The sequence below is a fragment of the Ptychodera flava genome, chromosome 5 (assembly GCF_041260155.1).
Source record: "Ptychodera flava strain L36383 chromosome 5, AS_Pfla_20210202, whole genome shotgun sequence".
In the NCBI taxonomy this organism is placed as follows: domain Eukaryota; kingdom Metazoa; phylum Hemichordata; class Enteropneusta; family Ptychoderidae; genus Ptychodera; species Ptychodera flava.
This window is the reverse complement of record NC_091932.1, coordinates 44,453,014-44,471,207: the sequence shown is the minus strand read 5'-3', so window position 1 is coordinate 44,471,207 and position 18,194 is coordinate 44,453,014. Positions and strand designations below refer to the sequence as shown.

The 18,194-nt window shown below is 36.4% G+C and overlaps 1 long non-coding RNA gene across 1 annotated transcript in view; it reads right to left on the bottom strand.

Annotated features, from left to right (window-relative positions):
• Positions 1–16,932, bottom strand: part of LOC139134072 (uncharacterized) — a 60,696-nt gene extending 43,764 nt beyond the window's left edge. Inside the window, exons 1-3 of the long non-coding RNA XR_011552709.1 lie at positions 16,841–16,932; positions 4,875–5,028; positions 969–1,067 (exon numbers count right to left, since the gene is read on the bottom strand). This is a non-coding gene — a long non-coding RNA (uncharacterized lncRNA). The remainder of the gene's footprint in view (positions 1–968; positions 1,068–4,874; positions 5,029–16,840) is intronic.
• Positions 16,933–18,194: the final 1,262 nt, after the last annotated feature.

The following is an 18,194-nucleotide window of genomic DNA, read 5'->3' as shown; positions in this document are numbered from 1 at the left end:
TATGTTTTCAAGTGGGACAGCACATGCTTTGTTTTCTTTTTAATATTATCAGTTTTTAAAATGGCGGGAAATCAAAATAACGGTTAAAATATGAATTTCCGTGTCCGATTTTTCATTCATGAATGGTTTTGTAAAGTTGTAAAATAAGAATTTAAGAAAACCAGAGAAAATAAGGAAGCTGTTTTAGGTCAACAAATTTCAAAAGTTACAGCTTGCGGGCCTTTCGTATTTTTCCTAATTAAGGAAGTCAAAATTTTGTTGAGTTCATGTAAAATTCTGGCATGGTCTGAGATCTCATAAGTGTTGCTTTCTTTTAGCATGTCATTGCACAGTGGCACTCAGACATATGTGAATTTTTAAATACATGGCAACTATACAGTCAATGCCTATTACAGTTTCCTTACATTTCTCTTTGAACTACTGTGGGAACTATTAAATGTACCGTAGTCTGATTTCACCGATCTATCCTACTTTCAATTTGTAGTAATGGCAGATGCCATGGTTTCTGTGCCCAGAGTGTCTGGAAAATATCTGTTCACAATTACACAAAGTGTCTTAATGAGTAATGTTTGTGTATGCAATTCACATGCTATAGACTCATCATTACAAATACATAGTCATATACATAATACAAATCTTGCACACACTATGCCATGCCAGTTTGCAACTTACCGGTATATTTCAATAACTGATTTTAAATGCCAAATTTTCAAACATTGCATACTGTGTACTGTTCAGGGCAAAATGTCTTGATTCTCTGCAGTCTCTATAGAAAGAAAATGCTACTCTGGGTAAGCAGCTTTAAATGTTGCTATATTTATTCTGCTTTAAGAGCAAATCAGTATTTCTCTTCACAGCTTGCATTAAATTGCCAATTATAACTTTGGCCATGCAGAATCCACAAGTAGGATGTTTTTTCTTTGTGTACTCATAATTTCTGACTTCATAATATTGATTCATTCACTTACTGTGGGTTCCACAGCCTTCGTCTTGGCTGGTTGCTCCTGTTCTTTTCCACCATAGGTACCAGTGGACGTACCCATTCAACCCGTTTTCACTGTCAGAATCTGTCAATAGAGAAAAGGAATCAAGCAAAGTAAAGTGTCAACAAGGGAAATTTTGAGAAATCTATATTAGCTTAATTACACTCTGCACAAAGTTTTGATGAAATCAAAGGAGTTTTTGAATAGATGCAGCTGTGGACAGGCAGCTTTAAATATATCATTCAGACACAGGATTTTTTTGATAAGTTCTGGGCTAGTGCCATCCACAAAATAAAAATTATCAACACAATGAAGTATAAATTATTAATGTTAGAGATAATGATGACACATGCACATATAATATTTGCAAGTTTTTACAGAATGTAGTTGCCATGGTAGTTTTGCAAATGTTATCGCTGTGATTCTTCTGCATCCTGCTTTGCCTGTTACATTGTGATTGGTATAGGCTACAATATGTTGTAAAGTTTACCCATGATTTTATTTTCTGACAATTGACAAAAATCAAGGGCCTGCATGAACAGCATATAAGCCAGTTTTAGATACTAACTGTCAGACATGCATCTGATGGGGAGTTAAGACACACACTTCATGCCATAGCTATTTAACAATGGAGAGAGAGATACAGGATAAATCTTGAAAAGGTCTCTGAGAGTGGCCACAGGGAAGTTATATCACTACATGCACTCTTTTATGACAGAGCAGTTCATGACAGATACACATTATTCTGCAAGCTTTTATGCTATAGGTAAATGTTCAAAGAACAAAATACCTGTAGAGAGGATATATTTAAAATAATCCTCCTCTACAAATTCTGATTTACATATTCAAAAACTAAAACTTACATTCACTGTTGACCTTAGACACAGGAAGTTGGGTGAAAAACCCACCAGTTTTGAGTTTTTTACAGGCTACTTTTCACTTTCAAAAACATTGTATGGCAGGCTTATCAATTTAAAGAACACCGGTGGCAGTGTCATTGCACAAATGTTACCGGAGTTTTCCGATAATGGGCCCAGGGCGTTTATTCAAAAAATGGGTAAATTGTAAGGGCCACACCTCGAGCTTAATAAACGCCCAGAGCGTTAATTTGGTAGAGTAACCAACAACCAACAAAAGCTTTTGTTTGAGTTGAAGCTCATATTGTAACAAATATGTTGTGAAATGTTGTGTAAAGTTCTTTTTCCTTTTTGATCTTTTCCTCAGATCCACCTGTGTCTCAAAAGGAAACAATGTTACACTCTCTCTGATCTGTGAATGACGTACATGATACAATACAAAACAACGTCTAGACATAAACTGCTACAATGTATCAATGTCTATCTCAGGATCATTCCATTTGCAGTTACTTTCAATACAGTAGGGGTGTCTGATGTTGATAGCTGCAGTCAGGAAGCCAAAAACCTCAATATTTTTATTTTGTTTGCCACACAACAGTCATTTTATGACAGCTCAATGGTAATATTTAGTGTAAGGGCAAGGCAAATTGTGATGTCACTGGTAAAGATCAAGGAAAACTAAAATCCAAAATAAGCGCCCACCCCCTAAATCACCCATGGGCCTGTATGTGGATGGGCCTATTATCAGAAAACTCTGGTAATAACAGATCAGCAGTTTCATAGCCTTTTTGCCAACATGTGCATGTTCTATGTACACAATAACAACTTCTAAATATCCATTTTTTGGATGTCATTTGAACGTGTCGAATGTGATCGGCTGATGGATGCATTATGGCTCTGCCTATCCAATAATGGACATCGTCATTGGGTAGAACTTCACACGGAAAAGTAGGTCAACCCTTTTCCTGCCAAGTTCATATTTCATCATCAGGTCAAGTTCGTTCAAACTACTGGTAGTGAACCATAATATGTCCCATTTGGTGCATTTTAACAAAAATTGAACATTTGGAGGCCCTTGCAATCATAGATACTGTAAACATAATTTTTTATGGACAAAAGCTGTTGGAACAGACCGAGCTAAATGGGTGGAAATACATTTGGTCTTGACTCAATACCACTTTTCACTGAGTCGAAGTGATACTGTTAGGCAGGGAAAGGGTTAAACTTATGCAGGTCATCTTTGCAATAATGGCTGCCAAGAAGTGTTTGGTGATGATGCGATATGGTTGTAAGATTTCTCTTCCGGAGAAGAAAGCCTGCTTTAAAGGTGGTGTTGGTTTGAAGCTCATTTCTGTTATGAATCGGAAGTCAGAGTATTTACATTTTATGAGAAAAGCATGTATTCAACTGATTTGTTTCATTGGACTTTTAATAGAGGTGGCTGGATCAGAGTTACTAATGTGAGAACCCGTATAACAGTGTAAACCACTGGCAAGGTGATAGACTAATGCGATGTACCAAGTAACTCTTTATCATATTTATATAAAGTGGAAATTTCTCAGTTTAAAACAACAAACTATATCAATCAACTGACTATTTTTATTACAAGTCACTTGGGGTAGAGTAACAACGCTCAAATTCAGCGGTTATAACCACAGTAATGGATCATGCACTTAGCCTATTCAGTGGCATAGGGCCATACTCTGCTGACAGTATGGTCCCTAATCTGTGAACAACAATTGTTCTTTGTGAATTCTTTGATTAAGTTGTTATAATATTCCTGAAAATACTTAAAACTTGTTCACATTCTGTTTAGTTAAACTTGATGACACTAATCCTGAGGGAATCATGTTCTGACATAAAGCAGTAATGAAAATGATACAAATTTGCTGCATTGTGAAAATTAGTTAGCAGTTTTTTCTTTCACTTTCACCTGTTAACATTGCATTACTCCCTCTTTCATGAGAACTCAACATTGAGGAGTGTCAACCTTAGAACATTTTATTATCACATTGGGAAGGACATGCTAAATGTACCAAGAGCAGCTGCTGACGATCAGGCTACAGTACATGAAACTGTTTGTGCAATGCAAACACAATTAGAAGCCCTTCGTATCAAACTCAATGAAGCAACAGCAGCCCTGAAACTTGGTGCTTACTGTAATAATAGTAGCAGTGACAATGAGGATGAGGCTGAAGATTGTGAGGAAATGGTGTAGTAGTTTGTTGATGCTGGACTATTCTATAACAAAAACCAAACAGACATGAAACTGTCTTTAATTTGGTTTATCAGTTTCGTCTTCAGGTATTTTGTGCACTTTCAGTACTTCAGCAGAAGTTTTCTCATGACTGCTCTGAGTCTCAGTAATATATTAACTCAGATGATGCAAGATAACTCAATTTCACTTGTATTTCAATCACGTTCTCAGCTCTCCCCCATTAGCTACACTCACTCATTGCTCACTAGCTGCACTTGCTCAAAGGTATATTCATCTACTTTTATTATTTACCCTCCTGCTTTTAAAACTTAGGAAACCACTGAATTTGCAGACAAACTATATCAAATCATTTATGCATGGTAAAGGTTTAATAGTTTTCTGACTTAGCCCTCTCCACATATTGTAGAGTTCAGAAGAACTCACACTCATATATTCACTATCACACATTGCACACATTGCAATGAATACCACTAAAATAGATGCCAAACTGGCTCAGCTTTGATTAAAAGTAAACTATAGTTTAGTGAAACTGCAAAGTTTCACTCTCTCCACATAGCTAGATGAATAGACACTGACTATTGATCTGAATTATAATGGTTCCTGCCAGAAGCAATTTATAAGAGCTTATAACTCTTAGAGGGGCCCGTGCCACGAGTCTAAACAAAGGTACTGTAGTCCAGACCATTCTCAATCACATATGCATATATAATGCAAAACCATGGACGTACCATGCTATGTCCAACAGGTCACAATACCAGTCCAGCAGAGTATCATTATGCAGCCACAGTTAAAAGCTTAAATTGATCTTACTCTTACCTAGATGGTCAAACAGTAGTATTGCTAAAACCATACATCTCTGTGCTTCTTTATGCTCATTCAGAGAAGGACGCCATGTTTATTTGTGTGATGCGCTGAAAAGCCAAAGGTCATCAACGGCGCCCTCTAGAGCCCGGAAAAGCAGACCTTTTCTCTAAAATGAAAACAAAGGAACAGTATGTACTTAGTATTGCCATGGGGGCGCACTATTCAAATTCTTGGTCAGAAAATTTTGATGAGCGCCTCTTATGGCGCCCTCTAGAGCCCGGAAAAACAAACCTTTTCTCTAAACTGAAAACAAAGGAACAGTATGTACTTAGTATTGCCATGGGGGCGCACTATTCCAATTCTTGGGTCAGAAAATTTGGATGAGCGCCTCTTTATCAACTGTCAAGTCTAATCTTTTTGATTTGGGGTGTACCATGGACTGAATGCGTGTGTGCGAGCAGTGACTCATCCCTATTGCAGCAAAAGCTAAGGGAGGGGTATACCGGATCCTAGGCCATCGCTCGTGCGTATCCCCTGCACCTGTCCTCGCGGTACAGGCCTGACTACAATAGGTCCTCAGTGCTCATGCGTTCTTGTAGGTTACGTGTGTGCGGAAGTGAGTGTGTGAAAGTGTCTGTCCGCATACAAGTATGCGCATGTGTAGGATTATAATTGGCACGAACATGATGGTATGTTCGTGGGCCGACCAGCCCCAGGCAGCCAGCCAGCAGATCATGGAGGTAAACCCCCATGATCTTATGATGTCGCTGGGGGTATATTTTATTTTAACTCTATTATACAAGCCCTGAAAACCTCTATTTGCGGTTTTGATAAGGTAGCATTGAACACCTCAAAAATCACAATACGAACTCAACTGGGTTGAGAACCATAAACCAATCACGGGAAGTACACTCGGTGGTGTATAGAACAGACAACAAAATGATAAGGCATTATTTCATGTGCTTGTGTCTTTTGCGCAGATATTTTCTTTTGAAAATTAGGTTTTTGGAAAAGGGGGCTCATGGGAATACATTAATATTCACAACAATTTAACTATAACTGTTTCTCTTGTGCAAGTAGAGTGATACTGAAATATTTCATGGAGAGGGTCAGTTGTGAGTCTTGAACAGCCGACATTTACATGCGTAAGTGTAAAGTTTTAGCACAATAGCATCTATTGTGTAGATCCTCTTTGTTCTCGGTGTTTTAGCAATGCATATCATTTACTACTTTTTGTGAAATTTATGTAAACAGCTTCCTTTCTTATTGCATAATAGATTCAACTGGCCAGGATTTTGAAGCCAATAATTCTCAGGCTGCATGCTGTTTCCTGGAGGTCAAGAAATCGGTACGATTTACAGTTTTGTTTTTTACGGAATTCATGAAAACTTGCATCCTGCAATAGAGTCCAATTTGATGGGATATACACACAATAAATTGTGTACACCCCAACAGTGGCTAGTAGCGTCCAATCTATAGTTTCATGACAGAAAATTGCAATCGCACAGTTTTATGATCGTTTTGTCTTGTGGATGTTTGTATTTATACCTATTTATACTAATTCGAAAATAGCTTATTTAATGCTGTGATAATGAACACTTCTTTCAATCATCATAATAGTGTTTGCCTTTGTCAATAATCTATTGACATTCACTAAATTTCCATGTTTCGAATTTGGGTTGTGTATGTACTTCATGGTGGCAGAAAGAAATGATGATTCTGCATTACCATAGTACCAAAAATATAAAACATGAATTGAAAACCTGAAGTCACGTGGCAAACAAAGGCGAGACATATACAATAAAAAACAGTTCTGCAAATACCCAACACGAAAGTCATATAGGAGGATGTTTCTGGTACATTCATTCAAATCTCTGTAAGAAGTTATCTCTTGAAAAACAGCAGGTAAACAGTTAAATATTTATTGTACAATAAATGCTATAGAAGGTAGAGAAAGTCGGTGAGAATATCTTGTCTGGTACCAATGTGTTGGTTCAAAAGAAACATATATATTTTCTAAAATTAACATGGAGGAATAATATCCCCTCGATTATATATTTTAACAACTCAAAATCTTGTGACACACATGGTCTCGACGTCTAAACCCGATCGTATTTCAGCCAACGTAGCCATTAGCTGCGGCCAAGCTTTAAAAATTTATGCCAATTTCTAGTAAAAATCATTTAGAATGACTGTCGAGTGGTTTTGTTAGCCATATCTTAAATAATATCAGAATAATCAAAGGTTGAATCAAAGATTTGTACATGAAAGAGAAAGGTTTAGTGTCGGTATTCAAGACATACTGAGACATGCAGAAATCCATCCATCCATCCATTAGCCTGAAATCTAATTCGATTTTGAATGAAATTTTAATTTTCATTGCTAGTACATATGTACACTTTGTATCTAAATAATCGGGAAAGCGTTATTTTCAACGTCTCTGCCATTCTTCAATATTTTAGTGTTATGTATCGCAAGCTTCAAAACTTACTTCATTACTCAATTGTACCGCTGTCAGTCTCATTGATTATGGTATAATCATCGTCTTTGAAACACATGTCCTATGGCAGCGAGTATTTGCCGTAGTTCATGTAGGTTTTAAAATGATTCTAAAAATTTCTCTGTATCTGTGGTTTTCTGTTCTTTTTCCAGAGTACATCACGTGTAACTGCATTAATTATATCTGTCTTGGTCCTTTTGTTTGGCAGACTTTAACAAAAATTGAACAGTACTGATTTTTTTCTGAATCGGTGATGGGCTCATTTCCTTGTGAATCTTTTTTTATATTTTACAATTTTTTATTTCTGAAGAAATAAGTTTAAGCAGCGATTAAAAAAGGACGCTGATACATTTACAGAGAAATAAATAAAGGTTCAAAAATAAACACTAAATCATGGTATTACAGTTTGAGAAGAGACTTCTCCAAGTTACAAATATCAAACATTATGCTTCAAATTTTTCCCACTTCAGTAAAGATTTCTCAATACAGTTATTTCTTTCGGAAATATACATTTCAACTCTCTTCATGATTCGCACATTTGTTTTCACAATATTAAAGGATGGGAGCCTATTCTTGACCTTGCAGTCATAAATAGTCTTCTTAGTGACAGGAATTAGGTGATTCAAAAGTGAGTTAAAAGAAATATCTCCTACGAGAATTCGTTTAGTCGATAGAGTAGGAGGTGCATCAAGTGCAGAGCCCCATAGGAACAAAAAGGTTCTCCATAAGTTTGCACACATTCGCATTCTACAAATTAATGAAGAATGGTCTCTTCACCTTTTTGACAACAAGTACACAAGCTACTGTTAACTCTGGGAGGATTCATACTAAACAAAATACGGTTTGAATACTACAAGATATTATGATTTAACTTCCATTGGCACTCTTGTAATTTTGTTTCCATTGTAACTTTAAATGGCAGTGAAAAAAATGACCCCATTCATCTTTCTCTACAGTTAAAATTGTGAAAAATACAGAATACTCTTTGGGGGAATAACAAAACGTGTTGTGAAAAGTTTTCTAATGGTCTTTAACAGCACATTTTGTCAATGGCATAATTTTGTTGCAAATTATTACGCTGATAGGCAATTATAGTCTAATTACTTCCACATTACAAAAAAAAGGTATGAAAAATTTGACTGATTGATGATACGGATTTCTTTGTTGTTCCAAATGATTTGTTGTTAAATACCTATTAAGTTATTAAAATGGTTTATCTCATTCCGAAATTCCAGCATTTCTTGAAAAAACCTGGTACTTGAATAGGGAGAAATTTTACACTGTAATTACATCTGAAAATAAGATTGCCACCAAGTGGTTGTAGATAAAAATCCAGAAAAGTTTCCATAATAATTTTTTCTCTGAAATTTAACGCTTAATCCATGAAATTCTAAAATCTTTGTACAACGCCAAATGTCTATCATGCCTATTCCCCCTTCTCTGATGTCATCTATTAATGAGTTCCTACTGACCCTATCTGGGCCATTCCAAATAAATTTGTGAATAACGCTGTCAATTGTTTTGATATCAGAGAACTTGATAGTAATAAGGTTAAAATTGTACAGAAACTTTGAGATTATCAATGATTTAACTATCTTGATTTTGCCAAATAAGGTAAGCCACAACATTCTGGATCGCCGGTGGCAGAGCAAACGAGAAATAGAATCGAATGGACATTTAACCTTTTCTTTATAAGCAGACGCACGGTTATAGGAGAAGAAAATACCGACAATTTTAATCGACATGTCAGGCCATTTTATACCTAAAGTGCACCCTTTCTACGCCTCCATTTACCAAGCCACATAGCTGCCGTTTTGTTACGATTTATATAGAGACCAGATGCTAAATGAAAACTGTTTAAGAAGATTCACAGCAGATGTTTCGTCTGCCAATAAACATGTAAAGTCATCTGCAACTGCAGCGTTCTTGATTTCCTTGTCAAAGATACTAATACCATGAATATTGTCATTTTGTTGAACAGCAACTTAAAGTACTTCCAACCCAATAATAAAAAGAGCTGGACATAAGGGGTCTCCCTGACGAACACCTCGCTGTAATTCCTTGCGTAAATGCATGCTTACCCTGAAGAAAAGACATCTTGAGTTCTCTCTTAGGCTGCATTCACAAAAAATACCGGGGAGCTGGAGGAATTCAGGGGGGGTTTGAAAATTGGTGGGATAGTAGATGGTGGACTTAAAAATTTTGCTCTTCCTGTAGAGAGGGACTTAGAAATTTTTGGCTCCCTTTTACATTTAACATTTTCCAATTCAAAGTTTTTGTAGGTAATTCAATGAAAAATGAATACCATTTTATGTCATCCAATTGTTGTAATGTCAGTAATAATTATACAAAATTAGAACCATTTTGCCACATTTCATGACTTTTATCTTGGAAAAATCTGAACATGTATGATTTGTCGTAAAAAGGCACAAATTTACAATTGGTATAGCCACAAACTGAAGACGTTAAATTGCCGTACACAATACAGAGTGCCATATATAATTAGAAGGCGTCTGTGTTTTCTGTACGGCGATTTGACGTCATTAGTTTGTAGCTATACCACTTATACAATGGTGCCAAAAAACTTGAGCCTAGTAACAGGGCAGACGCTGCAACTGTTGATGATTTTTGCAATATTTCTTTGCTATACATCAACAACTACAGTTTCTTGCTGCTGATGTCTCCCTACAGCAAGCTGAAACACACAATATTCAGTTTATCGACAAAACCTGTATATACAAATTTGTATTAGGTGATAATTTAATTGAGTCCAGACGAACAGTCATTTGCCAATGATACAAATGCATGGTACATACATACACAGGCTGTGTCGGCAATCTGAATACTGGACAGTTCAACATGCTGTGGGGAGTAGAACAAGAATGCAGCTGTATAAACTGAACAAAAAATATTGTCAAAATTATCAAAGTTAATACAGCTACTGCCTACGAGCAGTGTCGCTAATCAGGTACCGCCCTGCTATTGCAGTGTCACTGTCACTGCATACATAAGCAGTGGTAGAGATATCTCTGACTCTGATGTACATGGTAGTTGAAGAAAAAATTGGGTTTAAATGACACTCATGACAATGAAACATACATGTTCACAAGATCAGGCCAGACAGCAACACATGGAAGTCTTTGAATTCTGGTATATGAGACTAATCAAATATTAAAGAAATAGATTGGGTTATCATGCTTGATTTTCTAAATTTTCAAATTCTCATCATAAAATAATACGAAATTAAAACTTTGAACAGTAAAGATTTATCTAACTGGAAGAAAATGTGACTAAATTGAATTATTTGACCTATTTGTGGAATGTTCTAACCTTCCAGTATTGTCAATTTTGAGTAATATCTAATTCATAGATGTCTTGTACATTTGAAACAAATTTTTGGTAGGGCACTGTGCTAAGGTTTTTACAATATGGCAATTATCAGCATTCACACTTTGCTTACTCTCATGATCATCATTTTGTGAGCTCTTCGGCGGGAGCAATTGACCTGGCCAGAGTCGGATTTTTCTCAAGTTGCCTTAGGAATATGGCTTTACAAACTGCTAATAACAGGTAGTGTTATATATGTGAGCGGAACGGCACAATTACGTGTTTTTTTTTCTGCGCGCACATCCTTTACAAATATGCGGGCTTGTGATAGTGTGGGGGGACTTGAAAAACTTTGACCATAAAGAGGGGGATTTGAAATTTTGTAGGGTTGGGGATCTCAAAAAATAAGATTTCAATCGCGATTCCTTCAGTCCCCTTCCCCCCAAATCGTTATTTGTGAACGCAGCCTTACAGCGAGAAATGCCAGTATGTGTGGCCATGTAGGGGTAATGCAAATTGTTAATGACACAGGCCTGGTACTCGCTGCTCTTTAGTAAAGCAAAGGAGGAAGGCAAAGAGAACTGAAAGGACAAAACCAGTCTCTCCGCCATAAACAACATTACTCTGGGAACAAAGAAGGGGATACTTTGGCCAATGTTCTCTGGAACATATACAAAAACATTAAATATGTTTCTTCTTTACAGCGTTTCAAAATAATACGAACTAAAACAAAATAACTAGAATATTTTTCATTTCATTGCCATGTCTACATTTGGCATTCTAAGTTTTATTGGACCGCATTCTTCGATAAGAATAGGACATATTACAACTATCTAGCAACACAGAAGATGCTTCAAAATAATGCAGCGTTATCAGTTAAGGTAGTGAGCGCCTCGAAAGTGAAAGACTAAAACTTTTGCTCAGACTTTCCTAAATGAATCCTTCAACCATTCTCTTTTAAACTCAAGAATAAAAATCGGGGTCACCATACAAATTTTGGTACTGCAGAAAAAATTACCCAAAATTTAGCGATATTTGAAATTAAAAATGGCCGCCATCCCCGTGTTAACTCTAAGGAGAAAAATAAAATTTTCGATTTTCAAAAATGATGGACGAAAATTTTTTTAAGACCTAGAGCTTTAAAATAAGTACCCTCAAGTGGTAGATCAGAAAAGAATTGTAAAAGTTTGAGAATCAAAATATCTGTCTACGAAGCACATTCTACCTCAACATCTAGCTTGCACAAGTAGCTTCTTTAGCTCTGTCCATGCCAGGCCAACGTAATATCAATTTTACTGACACAACTGATGACAAGACGAGCTTGCATGGATTCAAACGTAAGGCGTCAATAAGATAAATAATACTTGCATGTAAACTATCGTGAACTGACTTTATAGAACAGAACTACATATACTTCAGGATCGAAACATCACCAATATTTCGCAGAATATTTGTGCACTTATAACTAGGGTAGACTTGTTAATTAAGTGGCATCCTCCTCGCTAACGCGAAATAGATTTGCTTTAAATCGTTCCAGAGCGTCGACCATTGACAACGGTCCCAGAACATTTTGGATTTTACTATATTTTAAAACTTCACCAAACTCGAAACACAAGACGGTCATTCAGTCCCCTGCTGTTGATATTGTTTATCTTAAAGGGAGGGATTCATCGAAAAAGGCGCTCAAAAGTCTTACTTGACTTTTGCGTTTGTTAGAAAATATACAATAAGTTTCGATCAATTACTTTCCTTGCTTTAGAAAAGTTCAAAGTCACCGCGAACATTGCATTGAATACATCATTATACTGAAACTTTATACGTCATTACACTGAAACTCTCGAACTTGATGCTAAAAGTTAGTCTATGTCATTTCCGCTTGTTTGTGTTTTTTGAAATAATGGCACTTGATATTAGTTTGGGTGCAATTCTCCTCGTAGGTGACTGGGTACCGTACGTTGTGAGTTCGAACCCGATTAAAACCACCGTATCCTCTTATATGGGAATAGCAACATCAAGGCTGCGGCAAAAATATTGTTGTAAAATATTGAACGTATCTATGGTGGGGCAGTTGTTAGCTGTTTGACGGATTTATTATTCAAACATTGATGAAAATGGCAACCAATAATGTCGAACGTCTTTTTAACTGTATCAACTACATCATGTGATTTGTCGATCGTGACCATTCATTGAAACTCTAAGTTAAGAAAAGTCATGTACAGATCAATAGCATTAGTTACATGACGTGGGGCTTTATATTCACTTACCTCTACTCTACGTAATGCAAAACTACTAAGATACTCGTAATATATAATCAATAGTAACAGCACAAAATCAGATCTGCATTATACAAGACTGTCTCCTGTCACTGAGCGCTTTTTGAATCACATTCTGCAGATTAGCCTCATTGCAACATCGGACTACTTTTAACGTAGTGGTTGCATGGGTTTTTTCAGATTCCCCCTCAATAACCTAAAAAAATTCAAGTTCCTCGTCCATATCATCAAAAATGTTCAAATTACCCCCCCCCCCCCAAATTATTATTTATCCGCATATTTATAGGAATGCACGCAGGTATTGCGAAGTTCTGCTCTAAGATGTTTGAGTCTACCTTTCATCAACAGGTTATAGAGCCATATTCCTAAGCAAATTCTTAAAATTGATTCATTTTTAAATATATCAGTGGACTTCTTGGCTTTATCAGTTAAACCCGACTTGATTTATCCAACTCTGGCAAGGCAATGACACCAGCTGAAGAGCAAACAATAATGGCAAATATGAGAGAGTATGTCCTGGCTACATTTGCCAAATTGTTAAAAACTGAGCAAAGTTACCTACGGGAAAAAATGTTCAAAGTACAAAACATATCTACTTATATGTTGTTGTATTTTATTTATTTAAGTGTCATATGTGGACTTATTCACCATATAAATAAAAATGTTACAATGAAGTGTTTTCCATTGCCACATCCAGCCCACTGGGCTTATAATACACGTTAATCATAATACATATCACATTGAAAAAAAGGAATACATTATTTGTAAAATGTGTTTTTCTCCTAGAAAATGCCTTATAAATGTAGTCTGCTGCATCATTACAGAATTTTGTCGTAAGTATACTATTTTGTTTTCCTTGCTTAAGTCATTAAAATCTGTCATAACAGTCAATATCTTGTCTAATAGTGATTTGCGGTAATCTTCGCACAGAGTACATTGAAACAAAAAATGAAATTCATCTTCAACATTAACAGGACAGAATTCGCAAACCTTTGTTCCACTGTAAGATTACTGAATCTCCCTGTTTCTATTTTAAGTGGGAGTATGCACGTCCTAAACTGGGCCATGAGAGACCGCTTCGCGCGAGACATATAACCTGTCAAATACTTTTCTTTTCCGTATTCCTTTTTAAAAATACAATACTATGTTAATTTTGACTTTTGTTGCACATCTAATTCGCATTTTCTAGCATGAAAGTTTCTTAATATTTTACGCGCTGCTTCTAATTTTATCGTTTCCCAGCTCATAAAGGTATTTTGAAAACCAATTTCTGAGAAACACTTTTAATATCGTTAGACCTATTTTTGTTTGCAAACTATAATCCCACAGAAAAACTGGGAACTCGGGGATCATTCAATGCACTTTTGATTATAGCTTTCCCTACACACCAGGTATTTTTCCAAAATTAAGATAAAGTGAAATAACTTGTGAAGCAATTCAATTGCAGTTGTCAGTCACCGCCAATTGCTTTATTGAGTTTTGATTTGTTACAACATTCGTTACCTCTTGAAGTGAAATATCACAATTCAAGAGGGGGTTAGTATGACTGCTGCCTACTTACAATTCCCACTGATTTTTACAACTTAAAATATGTTGGTAAAAGTCCTCATCGAATCCAATGTCTCATGTGTCAGAAAGGCTATAGAGATCTCCAAAGTCGGATTTCCATTTATTTAAAACCGAATTAACATGTGTTATGACACTGTTGTTTTCTGCGTAAAATTCCCATAGAATATCATTCTTTGCTCTAAGACTCAATTTATTAATGTGATTTCAAAACTCAGTAGGATTCTGTGTGTTCGAATTTACAATATACATCATAACCTGTCTTTGATATGACCTCGTTAGCTTTCTGTATAGTTTGTCAAACGTATGTTGGGCATTCCTTAAGTTTTGTTTAAATGCCAATCTCTGTAATTTGGTACCTTGTACATCTTATAAATTGTTTCTTTTTTCTCCCATGTCCCGCCAAAGGGCAGTCATTACTGTATTCCAAAATGGCTTGTGTGCTTTGAATTTCTTTGAACATACTGGACATCCCTGTACTCTAGTGTAGCATCCATTACAGAAAAAAATACTATTACAGAGACTATTACAGAATTTTTCATATGTAACATCTACTCCAATGGTTATTCCGAGATGACTCCATTTGATCTATTAATTCTATAATAGCATTCCTTGATATTTCCCCATCAAGAAATCCATTTGGGATATTTGAAACCTTATCTCATCTTGTCTTTTCACCCTTAACTACGGGATTCATTGATTTTTTCCCATAACGCTCAAGCTACCTTGTCCCCATTTTAGTGTCAAAAATGAGTGATCTGGCAATGCACAATCACCAAGAAAGCAGTGCAAATCATACATATCAACTAATGCAGTGACAGAATCAACAGAAATAAATGTTGTACAAAATTGACAATACTGAAAGGTAAAATATCCAATCAAATAAACATGTCAACCTCAGAAATTTTGGGTGCAATAATTGCAAATTTGCTGAAAAAAAATGATTCCATTTAGTCACACTTTTTTCATATAAATTAGAGTCTTTACTGTTCAAAGTTTTACCTTTGTGGTATTGTACGCTGAGATGTGAAAGTTTCACTCACTGCATGAACTTGAAATGAGTGGTTTTATATATTGATTTTAAGTGATTTTCGAGGAAAAAAACTGGCATTTCGTTGTGCATTTGTAGAAAATTAGGCATGGTACCCTACTTTTTTCCCTAAAATTTGATTATTCTCATATGCGAGAATTCAAAAATGCCTGGTAACTTAAGTCTCCTAATCTTCCATGTGTGCTCTCTGGCCTGATCTTGCGTACAAATGTTTCACATACTGTCAATTGAGCGTCCTGTGACCCACACTCTTCTTCAACTACATCAGAGCCAGACTTATCACTGTCACTGCCAGTATGCAGTGACAGTGACACTACAGTGGCAAGGTAGAAAGTGTATTAAACTTTTTTCAATATTTTTATTCAGTTTATGAAACTACTTTCTTGTTCTACTCCCTCCAGCTGTCCAGTATTTAGCTTGACAACACAGTTTGTGTACATGAATCATGCATTTGTATCATTGACAAATAACTTTTAGTCTGGACTCTTAATTCAGCTATTATCAATATCCACATATGCAGGCTTTGTTGAACATTGTGTGTTAAACATGCTGTTGAGCGACAGCAAGAAACTGTATTTGATACATTGTATAGAAATATTGAAAAAAATCATCAACAATTGCAGCTTCTGCCCTGTCTTTCAAAGCCAATTTGTTGTTGTTTTACGAAAATTTAATGGCATTCATACATTTCAGGTGTTTTCGAGATCAAAGTCATAAAATGCGACAAAACGGTTCTAGATTTTGTTTAATTATTGCTAACATTAGAACCATTGGACGATCAAAATGTTGGGAACCAAAATATTTTCAGTCCCTCCCCCCCCCCTTTATAGGTAGAGAAAACTTTTCAAGTCCCCCCTCCGAATTTTCAAATCCCCCCTGAATTCCTTCAGCCCCTCACTATTTTTTGTGAACGCAGCCTTAGCATGCCATAGGGCTCGGTGTTACTTCGTGCAGTTTAACATATTTCCAATGCTTTCAACACTCTTCACACAAATCCTCGGCAAATCTCAAAATCTCTTATCATATCAAACGGCTAGAAATGCTGTATTTCTGACTACTCCCAGTTTTCAACAGATTGACACATACACTAAAAGAATAGAAATACGAGTTTATATCCTCCGACGACAAAGCTTCATTACGATTTGCCTACTGTCTAAAAAAAGTATTGCACACTGGGGATATCTGCAATTATCAATTTTTAATATTCCCTTAAAATCCCGATTTTCTAACCAATCATGTTATCTTTGAATACGATACTTACTCAGAGATTGATGATTGTGCTTCTTCTCACAGTTCGTTCGCAGACTCCAGATTTGATGTGTTCGGCAGGAAAACGGCCATCATCGATCCTCATCATAAAGCAAAAATAATGATTTTATTACCCTTATGTTGTAATTGAATTCATGCAATACTCAGAGCGTTCAGATTGGGCCGTAGCCCGTGTAACGTCATAGAGTTCGAGTTTAGACGAAGGTCATCGCCCACTTGAACAATGTGCGAACATACACCTTTTATATCCACGCACGTGTGAATGGAGAACTTTATGTGCGAGTATCATCCATGAAAGAATATGAAAGAAAAAATATCATTAAAATAAGTCACTAGCAAAAGTCGCAAACAAAACTTTCCGACGGTTATAATAGCCCAAAATTCGAGAAATATGGCAAGCAATAATGTCGAACTTTTCCTATTCACCAAAGTAATTACAGTGTGTTTAATCGGTCAGAAGCCCTCAAAGTGAGTGTTACAAACCAAATTGTAAGATTTCATGAATAGCTTGGCTTTTTTCTGTCATTTGGTGCCTTGAGTATATGATGTATCCGTTGACAAATAGAAAGATTATTAAGGATGGAGATTTTTTGAGGTTTTACATGGAATCCGATTACGAAGAGTCAAATCATCGGACATATTGTTGTTGAGAGCGGATATACGCTCCTAGTTCGTTGCCAGCGTGTCCTTTCAAAATACAGAGGAACACAGAAAATCGGCATTATGGCCGTTACGAAGCAAGCCATTCCCAAACCCAAATTACATTTAGGGCCTGTTATCGTCAGAGTATGAGAGGAAGGGGCGGATGCTCCAAATGTTTCACAGCGTTCGGTACAACATGATTGAAAATATTTGCCCGTCATTAACAGGGAATTTTGTAAAAATCATACCAAACATCTTACGAAACCAAAGAGTCCAACACATTGATGATCTTAGGTCACTTTTGATCATAATGCTTATAAATTTGCCTACCATCTATTGCTTGGTAGAGAGCAAGGTGGGCCTTACGTCATTTCAACTAGTCCTGTAATGACTTCAGATTTATGTCCTACACAGATGCACTGGCCTCGGTGACTGGTGTTTAGGTCCTATTGGGTCCACTTACAGCTCACTGATTGGCTGGACCCTTTCCTTGGGTCTCATTAGGCTGCGTTCACAAATAACAGTTAGGGGGGAGGGCTGGAGGAATCGCGATTGAATTTTTTTTCAGATCCCCCTCGATACCCTAAAAAGTTTTAAGTACCCCTTCTATATGATCAAACAATTTCAAGTCCCCCGGCCCCCCAATTATAATCTAGCCGCATATTCATAAGGGATGCGTGCAAAGAAAAAAACATGTATTGGGC